This window comes from Zingiber officinale, chromosome 1A (genome assembly GCF_018446385.1).
Source record: "Zingiber officinale cultivar Zhangliang chromosome 1A, Zo_v1.1, whole genome shotgun sequence".
NCBI classification, from domain to species: Eukaryota; Viridiplantae; Streptophyta; class Magnoliopsida; order Zingiberales; family Zingiberaceae; genus Zingiber; species Zingiber officinale.
Window position 1 is genome coordinate 131,406,089 of NC_055987.1, and position 13,920 is coordinate 131,420,008.

The following is a 13,920-nucleotide window of genomic DNA, read 5'->3' on the forward strand; positions in this document are numbered from 1 at the left end:
AGGTCTTGGAGTAGGAATCACCGAAGGCTCCAAACCAAGTAACCGATCGAGTTCTTTCTTTTTCATTTCTATTTCTTTTTTTTTTCTGCGTGCACTTTGTTTTTAAAAGATTAAAAATATTTTTTTTTTAAAATTATGTGATTCACCTCCTCTCACGTACGTAACGATACAACAAGATCCAGGAGCTCGGAATGTCCCGAACCCAACCACGCATACAACTGAGCTGGCTCGCTCTGGTTGGCTGGCACACGTCAGACTCCAGATGCCTATAAGGGAAGTAGATGCCCAGGAAGGGATAGAGGCGATTTAGATAAAATTTCTCTGAGGTGCAGTGTTAAGTTTCCGTAAGTGCATGGATACGTCGTCAGTAATAAAAGATCTCGAACCACAGAGACTGGTTATAAGCACTAGCGATTGCTCACGTAGAATTAGCTAAACTATCGATTGTTGGAAGTCAACTATTTAGAAAGAAGGAAGAAACTTAGATAAAGGAAAAGAGAAGTAGAGTAAGTGTTGAATACATTGGTTTGGGGAGTGTTCTAGAAGTTCGGTTTCATTGTGGTGTTTACTAATGTATCATAGTCTACCAATTTCCTACCTTCAATTAGCATGCACTTGTAGGAAGTTAGATTTATTATCCCTAAGTATTTAATAGAGATGATTCCTATGAAATCTAGAAACGATTAACCCCTATCACTAGGGCACCTCGGTCATAGATCACAAGAATATATGTTTAGTAAATAACAGTAAAGATAAAGATAGAAATTAGGTGTGATTTTCTACTTCATTATGAAGGAATTGCTTCTCCTTTCAAGAGAATGTCCTAGACGTCCGTAAGCGGGTTACCCCCTTCACTAGGGCCCTTCGGGTATACGATCTAGAACACTCTTTCTACGAGATCAGCAATCCCTACACAAACATTTGATCTAACATGGCAATAAAATGCAAACACATCTCATTCACATTAGAACGAATAGATACAAAGCAAATTAATATCATGTAGATAGATAAAAGATATAACCATGAGTTTTTACATCATAACACAACCACGACTACTCTCTTGTCCTAGAACAATAAATATACACCATAGAGGAAAGAAAAGAATTCAAATACATCGAGAAATAAAGCAATCAAAATCCAACGAAAATGAGAGAGAAGAAGGATTATCCAGTAACGTCGAGTAATCCTTGGATCCAATACTTCACTTCTGGAGTTGATGGGATGGTGGAATCTATCTCGTATCATTGAACAGAAGTCGAGGACGAGGTGGAATGACACTAAAATAATTCTCCCAAGGTCGACAGCTCCCCCCCCCCGAGAAGGGGTAAAGGCATGGGCCTGGCACGACCCGTGCCATGGCCGTGTGAAATCCACACGACCAACATCACCTTGGCTTCGGGTCAAGTGACACGACCATGTTTCTCTCTGGCTCTGGAAATGTTGTACGCTCGTGTGAGATCACACAGTTGTGCGCTTCTTCAGCTCTGGATGTGTTGCACGGTCGTGTGGGTTCACATGATCCTGCACTTGCTCCTCTTCTGGACCGGCCACATGACCGTGTAAGGTCACATGGCCGGTGCTAGTAGCTTTTTGCTTTGCTCTCTGATTTGTCGACGATCGTCGTTTTTGCTCCGAAAGTGATTCCTATCAACATAAATGCACACAAAGAGTAGATCTCCGACAAAAAACAGTAATATTGCTGAAAATACGATAAGGAGTGTAAAAATGCATAAATCAATCATGAGTAAAGTACGTGATTATGCGTCAAAACATGCATAAAAGAATATACGAATCCTCTTAAAACATGCATAAAAGAGTATACGATCTACACACATCACACTTCCAGACTTGAACCTTTGCTTGTCCTCAAGAAAAATGTTGCAATCTAAATTCATGAGTTCCTATAGTGCTTCATAATCCCTAGTGCACTCGCCTAACTTTATCAACTAATTTCATTGATAAGCATGATTGTGGAGTACTAACCTAAGTATGGCCTAAACGTAAGTTCAAGTTCTTGTGCTCAGTGCAAAGAGTGGTTTAAGGTCTTCAAGTTTCAATTTCTGTCCTAGTCAAGTTGTCATACAATTGAGTTCCTAATGTTCCCGGTGATAAATACTTACCTGTCACTCACTTGGTTCGTTTTCCTTAAATTACACAGTCTCAAAGAACTACTCGGAATCAAGAGAAACATAATATTTATTTTCCCAGTAACCTAACTCGGTTTCAATGGGATAAATTGTTAGTTTTTACTCATGATAACTATTTTTTATCCCTTATTCATTTTTTTGGTGATATACCATAGAGATGTAGCACTAATCACAAATGCAAGTAAGATAAATGCAATTGTAGGAATTTAGATTTTTCCAAATGAGCTGTCATGATCCGAGGTCATCCAGTAACCAAAATATAAATAAAAAATCACCATGGGAACAAGAGTACTAAACAATTTGGATGAATCATAACTAATGCATCTACTATTCAAGCTTAAGTGAAGTGAAGGTAAGATCCTTAAGGTTAGGCCAAAACTCATATTTATCTCCATACAATACTTAGTTTATTTCATGCTACTAGAGATAGAGAAAAGAGGTACACTAAACATACTGGCACTATCTTATACAACAACATAAATTAAGAAATAAATGTGCTAGTCATTTTACTATTGGACAAGTCCGCAAAAAAAATGGAAGGTCTGATGCTCTCAATATGCCTCAAAACCATTTTTATTTTCGCAAAACAAACAAACTAGAAAAACTATAAATAAGAAAAAATATGCAATATGAAACTTGAAAAGAAAATAATCAAAACAAACTAGAATGCAAGTGAGTTAAATAGAACAAACTAAAGTTACAGAAATAAAAGGAGAGAAAATGGAAAAGACTTGACTCAGGTTGTGTAAACACAATATCCCTGGGCTTAAACTTTTCATTGTCTTGATGAAATCAATATGGTTGATGAGGGAGTATATTGGGAAATTTTGGAAGTTCAGGAAAAGACTTAAGGAGCCATTTTACTTCATTCCTCATAAATCTGTGATATGAAAATAATTCATTGACATCACTCTGAAGAAGTCTCATATATCCCCTAAAATCTTCATTTAAAATCATTATCTCCTTATGAACCTCCATAAACTCAGTCATTTGTTTGCATAAATCTCTTGTTGGATCGAGAAGCGCTAGAGGGGGGGATGAATAGCACTCACGACTATTAAATTTGTTTCGGAATCATAAAACATTCGAAGAGTTAACAAAGTAATAAATGCAGCGGAAATTAAAAGCACACAGAAAGAACACACAAGAGATTTACTTCGTTCAGAGCCTATGACGACTCCTACTTGAAGGCCCGCGATCCTTGATCGCTTTCTGTGGGCAACAACTATAAGCTCGATAAGGTTTTACAAGTATTACAATAAGTGCAAGATTGAGAAACAATAATACCGACAACAGTAGAATGTAAACAGAAGCTCCGGGTCGTCGGAAAGTAGTCGCAGCACTTCTGGGTCATCTCGTTGACAGCACGTCGAAGAAAGGTTGTTTAGAACTTGATGATCCAAGATGCTGCTCGAGACCCTCTTTTAAACAGTGCTCAAGGCCCCTTAAAGCCCATCCAAGGCGCCTTGAATGAGCCGAGTCAGCCGCATGGATTACATCGAGCCAGGTCGCACTTATCTGCTTCAAGGCGTCTTATGCCTCATTCAAGGCGCCTTAAGCAACTGGTTCAAGGCGCCTTATGACTCATTCAAGGCGCCTCCAGAGTGCTTCACAGCCAGCTCCCCGCTTTGCACCCGAGGTGCCTCCAATGGAGGCGCCTCAGACACTGTTCATCCGAGGTGTACTTTGTGTTTTGGTACCTGCAAACATGTTAATCCCAAAATACCTACAACACAAAGTTAGTACACAATAATAGTATGAATATGAAAGTTTGACAGTCTCCAGACTGTCCGGGTCTGACTTCGGATTTCCGACCGAAAACCCTAGGTCGACCCGACGCCTACTGTTCTCTCTACGGGGAACGCGTCCTCACCTATTCCACTCAGGAGATTTACCTGTTGCCAGTGTGATCCTCTAGATCGACTGGACTTTTGCTTGGTGCTCGATGTTTCCGGACTTTCTGCTGGACTTTCGCTTCCCGGTTGGTCCAGTCTTTCACCTGATTCGTGACACCAGGACTTTCCACCTAGGGTTACCCCCCTAGGACTTTTGCCTGAAGCACTCGACCCACCAAGACTTTCCGCATAGGGTTATCACCCCTTATGACCTAGGGTTACCATCCCCTAGGGTTTTCACCTTGCCTAACCACAGTTAGGGCTTTTGCCTAAGTACACTTAGGACTTTCCTGCAATCTCATTCAGACTGTTAGATCACTACACACCTTAAATTTAAATCCTTTGTCATTATCAAAACTCAGGTTTGATCGTCGAATGCTTCCCGCACCAACATCTCTCTCACTCTTAAAATAGTCTTGCAAACGTTTAAATTGTTCATCCTTCATGCACATGCCCTTAGTAATCATCCTATTAGTTTGTTCCAAATCACGATGAAGGGTATACATAATAGGGTGAAACTCATGGACATTAAATTTAAGAATATCTCGACTAACTGAAAGGACATCCTTGGGAACTGGATAGGTGTTAGGGTTAGGTTGTTTCTTTGCTAGAGTCAAACGTCAATTATCTTTAACATGAATCATGGTCAAATCTTTGTTGGGAAGTCGAAAAGGGGAACTATTCTTGATCACTAGACTATACCCGTAATCCTCACGACGAATCATATGAGTTTCTAAGCAAGAATTTAGATCAAATCAATGAACATCTTTAATCATTTCTAGATCATTAAGGTCACATCCTAGTATGATTACTATATGAGTGAGCAGTCCTCCTAAAACAATAGAGGTAATAGAAGAGACCTTCCCTAATGTTATCAAGTGCCTTAAAAATAAATAGCTAGAATTTATTGATACATTTTCTACCATCACCCATAAACAATATACATTCGAAAGTCTCACTATTCCTTCTTTACCTCCCCTTCCAAATATCATATTTTTCATAATCAACTAGACATATCGAAAAATTGGGTTAATAATACTAGTGCTCTCGGAAGCATGGAGATTGCCTAGAGATTAGTTGTCATATGTTTGAGTTATCAAAAAAGGGAGACTTGTATACGTTCCATCCCTAGGCAAATCTTAACATGCATTAAAGTCGCTTAGGGTCCATTCATAATCATAATTAAACAAACAAAATTTCAATTTTCATCCTCCTTGAACATTATCAACAGTGATTGAGCTTAAAAATTCTAAAACAATTCTAGGGTAAGTTGGGTACTTCATATTCATTAAATAAGTTTACCCTATTCTTTCAAGTAGCTAATCAACATCATCTCTAAATCCTAATACTTCTAAGTTCTCTTGGTCCATAAATCTAGTGCTCAAAATAGAACATTTAGACAAAGAATCATAATGATACATTTGTTCATTACTGGAGAAAGCAGTACCAAAGTTGTTAGATATACCTTTAAAGCGTGAGTTCCCCTTATTTGAAACAACCATCTTCTTCTTTCCTTTGCTTGGGCTATCATTTCCTTCGATGAGATTTGACATTATGGATGATGGGAAGGTTGAAGCTTCAATGGAATGGGTTGTGAGGATGGAAGGTAGCACCTTGAGAGCTATAGGGAGGAAGAGAGGTGAGAGAGGGATGAAGAAGAGAGGAAAATCGGCGGGCATGGACGTGTAGGGTTCCTCACACCCATGCCCTAAAAGAGGGTACGATTAGGTTGGGTCGTGTGGGTCCACATGACCTCTCCTTCATCAACTTTACACGGCCATGTCGTTCGACACGACCCCCTTCCTCCCCTTCTCAGCTGGGGTCACACGACCGAGTCAATCGACACGACCTATATCTCCTTCTGCTCGGGTGGCTTCACACAGCCGTGTGAAGTCACACGGCTAGCTTCAACTTCTTCTATGCTACTACCACACGGCCGTGTGAGTTCACACGGTCTACTTCTTGACTTGTGTAGTGACTAGATTTTCTCGTCTTTGACTCCTCCTACACTTCTACGCCCATGAAACGATCATGGCCACATCGTGGAGGCTTGCACAACTTGAAAAGAAAGGTTCAAAAGAGTAAGATTTTTAAATAAATTAATTAAAAATAAAATAACAAATTGAAAACTAAATAAGGAAAAACTCTTGGGTTGCTTCCCAAGAAGCGCTTGTTTTAGGTCTTTAACTCGACTCCGCTTCAGTTATTATGAATTATCCCATAGAGGCACTGCCTTTCCTCCTAGGGTCGATGCTTCAGTTTTTTCCTTCATTCTTGCCTGTGTAGGGTAGATGTACTTCTCGTTACTGGTTGGGGGCGATTTTTTAAGTTTTCCCGGATCATGCATTGCTTTCGGCGGCCTTCCATGAGGATGGAGGTTCTATTCCTCAATTCTGTTGACATCTATCCCACTGGTATTCCCTTGAAAGGAAGAGATATGGTTAGGAAAATCAGATAAATCAAATTCTAACATATCCTTAACGATAACTAGAGATAGCTTGTGGTTCTTCACATCTTTGATGGCTCTAGCAGTTGCAAGGAATGGTCATCCAAGGATAATTGGGATCTTAGGATCCTCTTTCATGTCCAAAACAACAAAATCTGTGGGTATAATGTATCCACCCACCTTTATTGGTACATTTTTCACTATACCCATAGGGTACCTACATGAATGGTCAGCTAATTGCAGAGCCATAGTAGTAAGTTTAATGTTCCTGAGACCTAACTTGTTACAAATTGAATATGGAATGAGTCTAACACTTGCCCCCAAATCACAAAAGGCCTTATCTATGAATTCAGATTCTATTTTGCAAGGTATAGAAAAACTTCTTGGATCCTGGAGCTTTAGGGGAGTGATTGCCGTGAGCAGAGCACTACTCTTTTCTGTCAATACTATGGTCTCGATTTCGCTTTTCTGCCTTCTATTTGACATGATTCCCTTAAAAATTTTTGCAAATTTTGGCATCTGGTGAAGGGCATCTATAAGAGGGACCTTAATACAAATCTCCTTAATTTTTTTTAGAAATCTGTAGAATTTTTCATCTTTTTAGGACACTACTAATCTTTAAGGAAAATGAACTGTTTGACTTTGTGGTAGAAATGGAAAGGTCTCTTCAACCTTCCTAGTAATTTCCTCCTTGTCCTTATTCTGGACCAAGTTTGGCGTAGGAGGAGAGGGGCCTTCTTGAAGATCAATCCCTTTCTGTGTAGTTACTTGGGGGTCTCTCAAGGTCCGTCCACTCCTTAATTCAACACAGTTGCAATGTTCCACTGGGTTAATATAAGGTTTTCTTGGAAATGTGCTTGGTGCTTTTGAAAAAGATTGGGCGATCTGGCTATTTTGCATCTTTTGGTGCTTTTCAGAGTTATCCATTTTTTGATTTAATTGCTTGATCTCATTCTTTATTTCCCTTTGTTCAACAAGAATTTCCTCAAGCATCTTCTCTATTCTTGATAATTGATAGCCTTGTGATGGTTGTTGTTGATAAGTTTGTTGTCCAAGTTGGTAACTTAGCTTTGCTCCTGCAGATGGTACCTGGTCCTGATTATTACGGTCAGAAAAATTTGGATGACTCTGTTGGGACCGTTGGGTCGGCTAAAAGGGGGGTTGAATAGATCTGTATAAATTAAAAGCAAAACCCTTCTCAAACTTTTAAAATAACACTTGCATATAATTAAAGAAAGAACTAAAAGGTAGAGGCATAGGAATTTTAACTTGGTTACAACCGGGGAGATTGTTAATCCAAGGAATGAATCACACTAGTATCTCCTTCAGGCGGAGAAGCCTCTTACAGCACTGACGTAAAAAAAATAAGAAGTTAAACTAAACAAGAGAAGCGCACAAGTGTAGAATATGAAATTTCTCGTTGAATTAAAAAACTTCTAGACAAGGCTATATTTATAGCCTTAGTTGGGGTGTCTAGAGGGTTCCAGGCGCCTGGAAGGGGGATAAAGTTTTATCCCCTTCGTAACGGATCACGGTCAAAAGTGATCCAATCAAAAATTGAGTTTCGGGCGCCCGGACTCGCTCCGGGAGATCGGACTGGTCCAAGCACTCGGAATGGGTTTGGATGCATGGACCACTAAAGTCAACTTAGTTGACTTTTGGTCTGGGCCCTCTACTCCGGTGCTGCTCGCCTCGGTCCGGGTCTTCCGCTCCAACTTCGCTCGCTTGGGTGATTTCAGCCATTTGGAATAGGGCTCACCCGAACCCAACTTCTGACCTTCTCGAGTAATCTTCTGCTCTAGCTTGTTGACCCTCGGAAACGACGCGCGCCTCCTCGTCCGCCTGCGTACTCTTTCGCAACACCTTGTACCTCAGACGCACTGAGCCCGTTGGCTCTATCTCGTGCCATCCTTCTTGCTAGTTGCGTCTTTTGCTCGACTCCCTGCGCTCCTAAGCTCTTGCACACTTAGACACAAGGTTAAAACACCACAAGACCTAACTTAAACTTGTTGATCACATCAAAACAACCTTAAGGTTCCAACAATCTCCCTCTTTTTGATGTGAGCAACCCAAGTTAAGTCAGGGTAAATAAATGTAAAGATAAAACAAATAATATTGCAATAAAGTGCAAAAAATAAAAAAATTGATCTACTCTCCCTAAACTTAACATTTTCCTTACCTCCCCCTAAACTTAACCTTTTCCTTCTCCACCTTTGATCACATAAAAAATGAGGTTTCAAGAAAAATCTAAGAGTTATAAAAAACTTTGTAAAAATTTGAAAATTATTGATATCATCAAAAATTTGTAATAACTTTAGAAAAAATTAAAATATTTTTGAGAACTTTTCTAAGCAAAAAATTTAAAGCAAGAAATTTTTCTAAGTTAAAAATTCTACGGTTAAAAAGAATTTTAAGTAATTTCCAGAAAAAATGTTTGAAGAAACTTTTTAAAAGTATTATTTAATTTTAATTTTAATGCTTTATCAGTAAGTTAATTAAATATTTTATTTAAATATTTTGGCTTCCAGGCAGTGGCGAAGCACTAGGTCTTCTTGGTTATTGGAGCAACAACCACTTTCTTAGACAACGCCTCATAAAGAAATTTAACGTTTAATTTTTCTCGCTGAATGCGCTAAGTCTAATTTAGAGTTTAGGTTAAACAAGACTTTGGAACCCAATATAGGTTCCAACTAACTGGATTAACTAAGAATTTTTTAGGGACATACTTCTTTGAAATATTCCTAATTTATCCCTTGTGATACCTAAAATACCAATTTATATTGTTGTATTTTTTAAAATTTGTATTATGTGAACATACATGATTTTTTAAGTTATCTACTTGTATTTTTAAATTATTATTTTCTAATTTTAATTTGTCTAAATCTTCTAATGGGCAAGATTTAGCTAGAATTACTTTTAAATTTTTAATCTCCTTTTCTAACTTACAACAATCCTTAGTTAATAATTTAACAAACTTAAATAATTTATCGGGAGGAAGGGATCGTACCAGACTTACCTTATTGATCTCGTTATCCGTATCTCCCCCTGAACTGTTGCTTTCTTCCGACATAACTCCCCCTTCATCGATGCTCTCGATACTCATTTCGGACGAGCTTGAATCATAGTCCTCATCTTGATGACTTGCCCTTAATGCAAGTCCGAAGAAGGCCTCGACTTTCGATTCGGACGACGTATCATCCCACATCGCCTTCAGAGTCTTGTGCTTATTTTTTCGGACAGGCTTCTTTCCTTTGTCCTTGTCCTTGTTCCCTAGCTTGGGGCAGTTGTCTTTGACATTCTCTTCTTCATTGCAGTGGTAGCATCGGATCATCCTTTTCTTTCTACCCTGCGGATGGTTAGTTTTGCTAGATTTACATAATTTCTTAAATCGCCTTACCATAATAACCATTTCTTCATCGTCGAGAGAGGATTCTGACTCTTGTTCGTCTCTCGATCCCTTTAGGGCAACGTTGTGCTTCAGCTCCTTTGTACCTGCACATCTCGATTCATGCACTTTAAACGTGGAAAATAATTCTTCTAAGGAAATATATTCTAAGTCCTTAGAGATATAGAAGGCATCTACTAGTGATGCCCATTTAGTATTTCTAGAAAATGAATTTAGTGTGTACCTTAGTGAATCTCAATTACTTACCTTTTCTTCGAGATTCGAAAGTCCGATGATAAGCTCCTTAATTCTTGAGTGCAGATACGCAACTGTTTCGTCTTCTTCATGTCTCAGGCTGGTGAGCTGGTTACGAAGTAAATCTCGTCTTGAGAGCTTGGCTTCGGACGTCCCTTCGTGCAACTCAAGAAACTTTTCCCACAGTTCCTTTGCTGAGTCGTAGTTGCCGATCCGGTTGACTTCTTGTGGCGGAAGGACGCTCAGCAGATGGAATTCTTCTTCATGTCTCAGGCTGGTGAGCTGGTTACGAAGTAAATCTCGTCTTGAGAGCTTGGCTTCGGACGTCCCTTCGTGCAACTCAAGAAACTTTTCCCACAGTTCCTTTGCTGAGTCGTAGTTGCCGATCCGGTTGACTTCTTGTGGCGGAAGGACGCTCAGCAGATGGAATTCTGCTTTACCATTTGCCACGTAGTTGGTCTGCTCCTTTTTCATCCACTGGTATTTTTCTTTGTCCTCCGATACTACAAAATCAAATTCCATAATTAAAAATAAATCAAAGGCAGTTTTAAAAAATACATGCATTCACTTTTTCCAACTGGCGAACTCCCCCTCGAACTTCGGTGGGTATATGCTCGGTCTGACCATTTATTCGGTGCTTCGATCGACGATTTGTCCTCCTGAAGCATCCTGGCTCTGATACCACTTGTTGGGACCATTGGACCGGCTAGAAGGGGGGGTTGAATAACCCTGCACAAATTAAAAGCAAAACCCTTCTCGAACTTTTAAAATAACACTTGCATATAATTAAAGAAAGAACTAAAAGGTAGAGGGACAAGAATTTTTACTTGGTTACAACCGGAGAGGTTGTTAATCCAAGGAATGAATAACACTAGTATCTCCTTCAGGCGGAGAAGCCTCTTACAGCATTAACATACAAAAAATAAGAAGCTAAACTAAACAAGAGAAGCGCACAAGTGTAGAATATGAAATTGCTCATTGAATTAAAAAGCTTCTGGACCAAGGTTGTATTTATAGCCTTGGTCGGAGTGCTTGGAGGGTTCCAGGCACCTGGAAGGGGGATAAAGTTTTATCCCCTTCGCAACGAATCATGGTCAAACGTGATCCGGTCAAAAATCAGGTTCCGGACGCTCGGAATCTCTCCGGGCGTCCGGAATGGGTCTGGGCGCCCGAACCACTAAAGTCAACTTAGTTGAGTTTTGGTTCGGACTCTCTGCTCCAGTACTGCTCGCCTCGGTCCAGGTCTTCCACTCCGGCTCCGCTTGCTTGGGTGATTTTGGCCATCTGGAATAGGGCTCACCCGAACTCAACTTCCGGCCTTCTCGAGCAACCTTCCGCTCCGGCTTCTCGTCCCTCGGAAACGCCGCGCGCCTCATTCTCGTCCACCCACGAACTCTTCCGCAGCACCTCATACCTCAGATGCACCGAGCCTGGCGGCTCTCTCCCATGCTGTCCTTCTCGCTAGCTACATCTTTTGCTCGACTCCCTGTGCTCCTAAGCTCCTGCACACTTAGACACAAGGTTAAAACACTATAGGACCTAACTTAACTTGTTGATCACATCAAAATAACCTTGGGGTTCCAACAGACTCCTCCACCCAGGGTTGTAAGTGTTGGAACCCCAAAGTTATTTTGGTGTGATCAACAAGTTAAGTTAGGTCCTGTGTATTTTTAACATTGTGTCTAAGTGTGCAGGAGCTTAGGAGCACAGGTAGTTGAGCGGAAGATGCAGCTAGAGAGAAGGACGACACGCGGTGCGTCCGAGGGACGAGGTACTGCGGAAGAGTACATCGGCGGACGAGAAGGAAGCGTGCGGCCATTCCGAGGGACGAGAAGCCGGAGTGGAAGACTGCTCGAGGAGCAAGAGACGCAGCTAGCGAGAAGGTCGGCACGGGGTGCGACCGAGGGACGAAGACTGCGGATGAGTACGTTGGTAGACGAGAAGGAAGTACGCGGCGATTTCGAGGGACGAGAAGTCAAAGCAGAAGTCTGCTCGAGAAGACCGGAAGTTGGGTTCGGGTGAGCCATATTCCGGATGGCAGAGATCACCCAAGTGAACAGAAGACTCAATCTGAGGCGAACTGAGCCAAAGCAGAAGACCCGGGCTGAAAAAAGTCAACGGGGTTAACTTTCCCAACCGGGGCGCCGGGACCCCTCTAGGGCACTCGGAACCTTTCGGGCGCCCGGAGTTGACTTTTTGATCAGATCGCATCAATTGCGATCTAAACATTGGGGGGTAAAGTTTTATCCTCCCCAGGACGCCCGAAACCCCTTCGGAATGCCCCGACCAAGGCTATAAATACAGCCTTGGTCTAGAAGCTTTTCAACAATTCCAAGAAATTCATTTCCAACACTTGTGCGCTTCTTTTTAGAGTTAAGCTTCTATTTTTTGTACGTCAACACTGTAAGAGGCTTCTCCGCTTAGAGGAGATTTGTTAGTACGCTTTTCATCTACCTTGGATTAACAAACTCCCCGGTTGTAACCAAGTAAATTGTGAGCCTCGTCCTTTCTGTTTTATGTATTTACTCTTTATATGTAAGTGTTAGTTTAAGAAGTCGAGAAGGGTTGTGTCTTTTGTTTTTGCAAGCTATTCAACCCTCTTCTAGCCGGCCGCAGCGGTCCAATAGTAAGTGTTGGAGTACGGATTGTTCTGTCTTTGATTGTAACTGACTATTGCATCACATTGTTCAAGTTGATTTATTTGCGCAGAGATGGTCCTAGGGGGAAAGTATCTTGAGCATGATCCGTACTTCCTCAAGTCTCACACACACACACAATTGCATTGGCAGTGCTATTTTCCATATCTCAAACTTTTTGGTTACAGCATCTAACTTTACAGATATGAGTGTGACTACATCTACATCAAATTTTCCTGAAGTCTTGGTTTAATTCCTAGAAAAAGAGCCTCCAGATCTTTCAGATGTCCACTGATGATGATTCAAAGTTACATTTTCAATGATGTCTTCGGCTTCATCTAAGCTCTTGTTTATTAATACCCTTCCTACTACAGAATCGAGGGACACCTTCGTGTGATAGTTGATGTCATTATAAAATGTATGTAGGACTAACCATTTCTCAAGCCCATGATGAGGGCACTGTTTGAACATACTCTTGAATCTGTCTCATGCTTCAAATAATGATTTTGAGTCCGTCTATCTGAAGTTTGCTATTAGATTCCTCATGTGAGATGTTTTGCTTGGTGGATAAAATTTGTCCAAAAATTATTGCTCACATTGCTCCCAGGATACTATACTATTTGCTAGTAAAGAGTTAAGCCACTACTTGGCTCTGTCTCTTAAAGAAAATCTAAACAGTAGTAGTCTCAATATTTCTGGTGGAACTCTATTCACCTTCATCGTGTTACAGATTTCATAAAATGATTCCAAGTGCTGGTTCAGATCATCATTTGGTCCTCCTCTAAATTGATTCTGCTAGACCATGTGGATCACCACTGGCTTTATCTTAAAGTTATTAACTTCAATTGGTGGCCTGGTGATACTAGACCGAAGCCCACGTGCATAAGGTTCCTCTGTTTATCCTTTCAAGGGAATGTCCTAGACGTCCGTAAGTGGATTACCCCTGTCAATAGGGCCCCTCAGATATATGATCTAGGGCACTCTTTCTACGAGATCAGAAATCCCTACACAAACATTCGATCTAACATGGCAATAAAATGCAAACACATCTCACTCACATTAGAACGAATAGATACAAAGAAAATTAATATCATGTAGATAGATAAAAGACATAACCATGAGTTTTTACATCATAACACAACCACAACTACTTCCT

The 13,920-nt window shown here is 40.6% G+C and overlaps 1 pseudogene; it reads left to right on the forward strand.

Annotated features, from left to right (window-relative positions):
• The first annotated feature begins 13,206 nt into the window (after window positions 1-13,206).
• Window positions 13,207-13,292, forward strand: LOC122039218 (annotated as a pseudogene).
• Window positions 13,293-13,920: the final 628 nt, after the last annotated feature.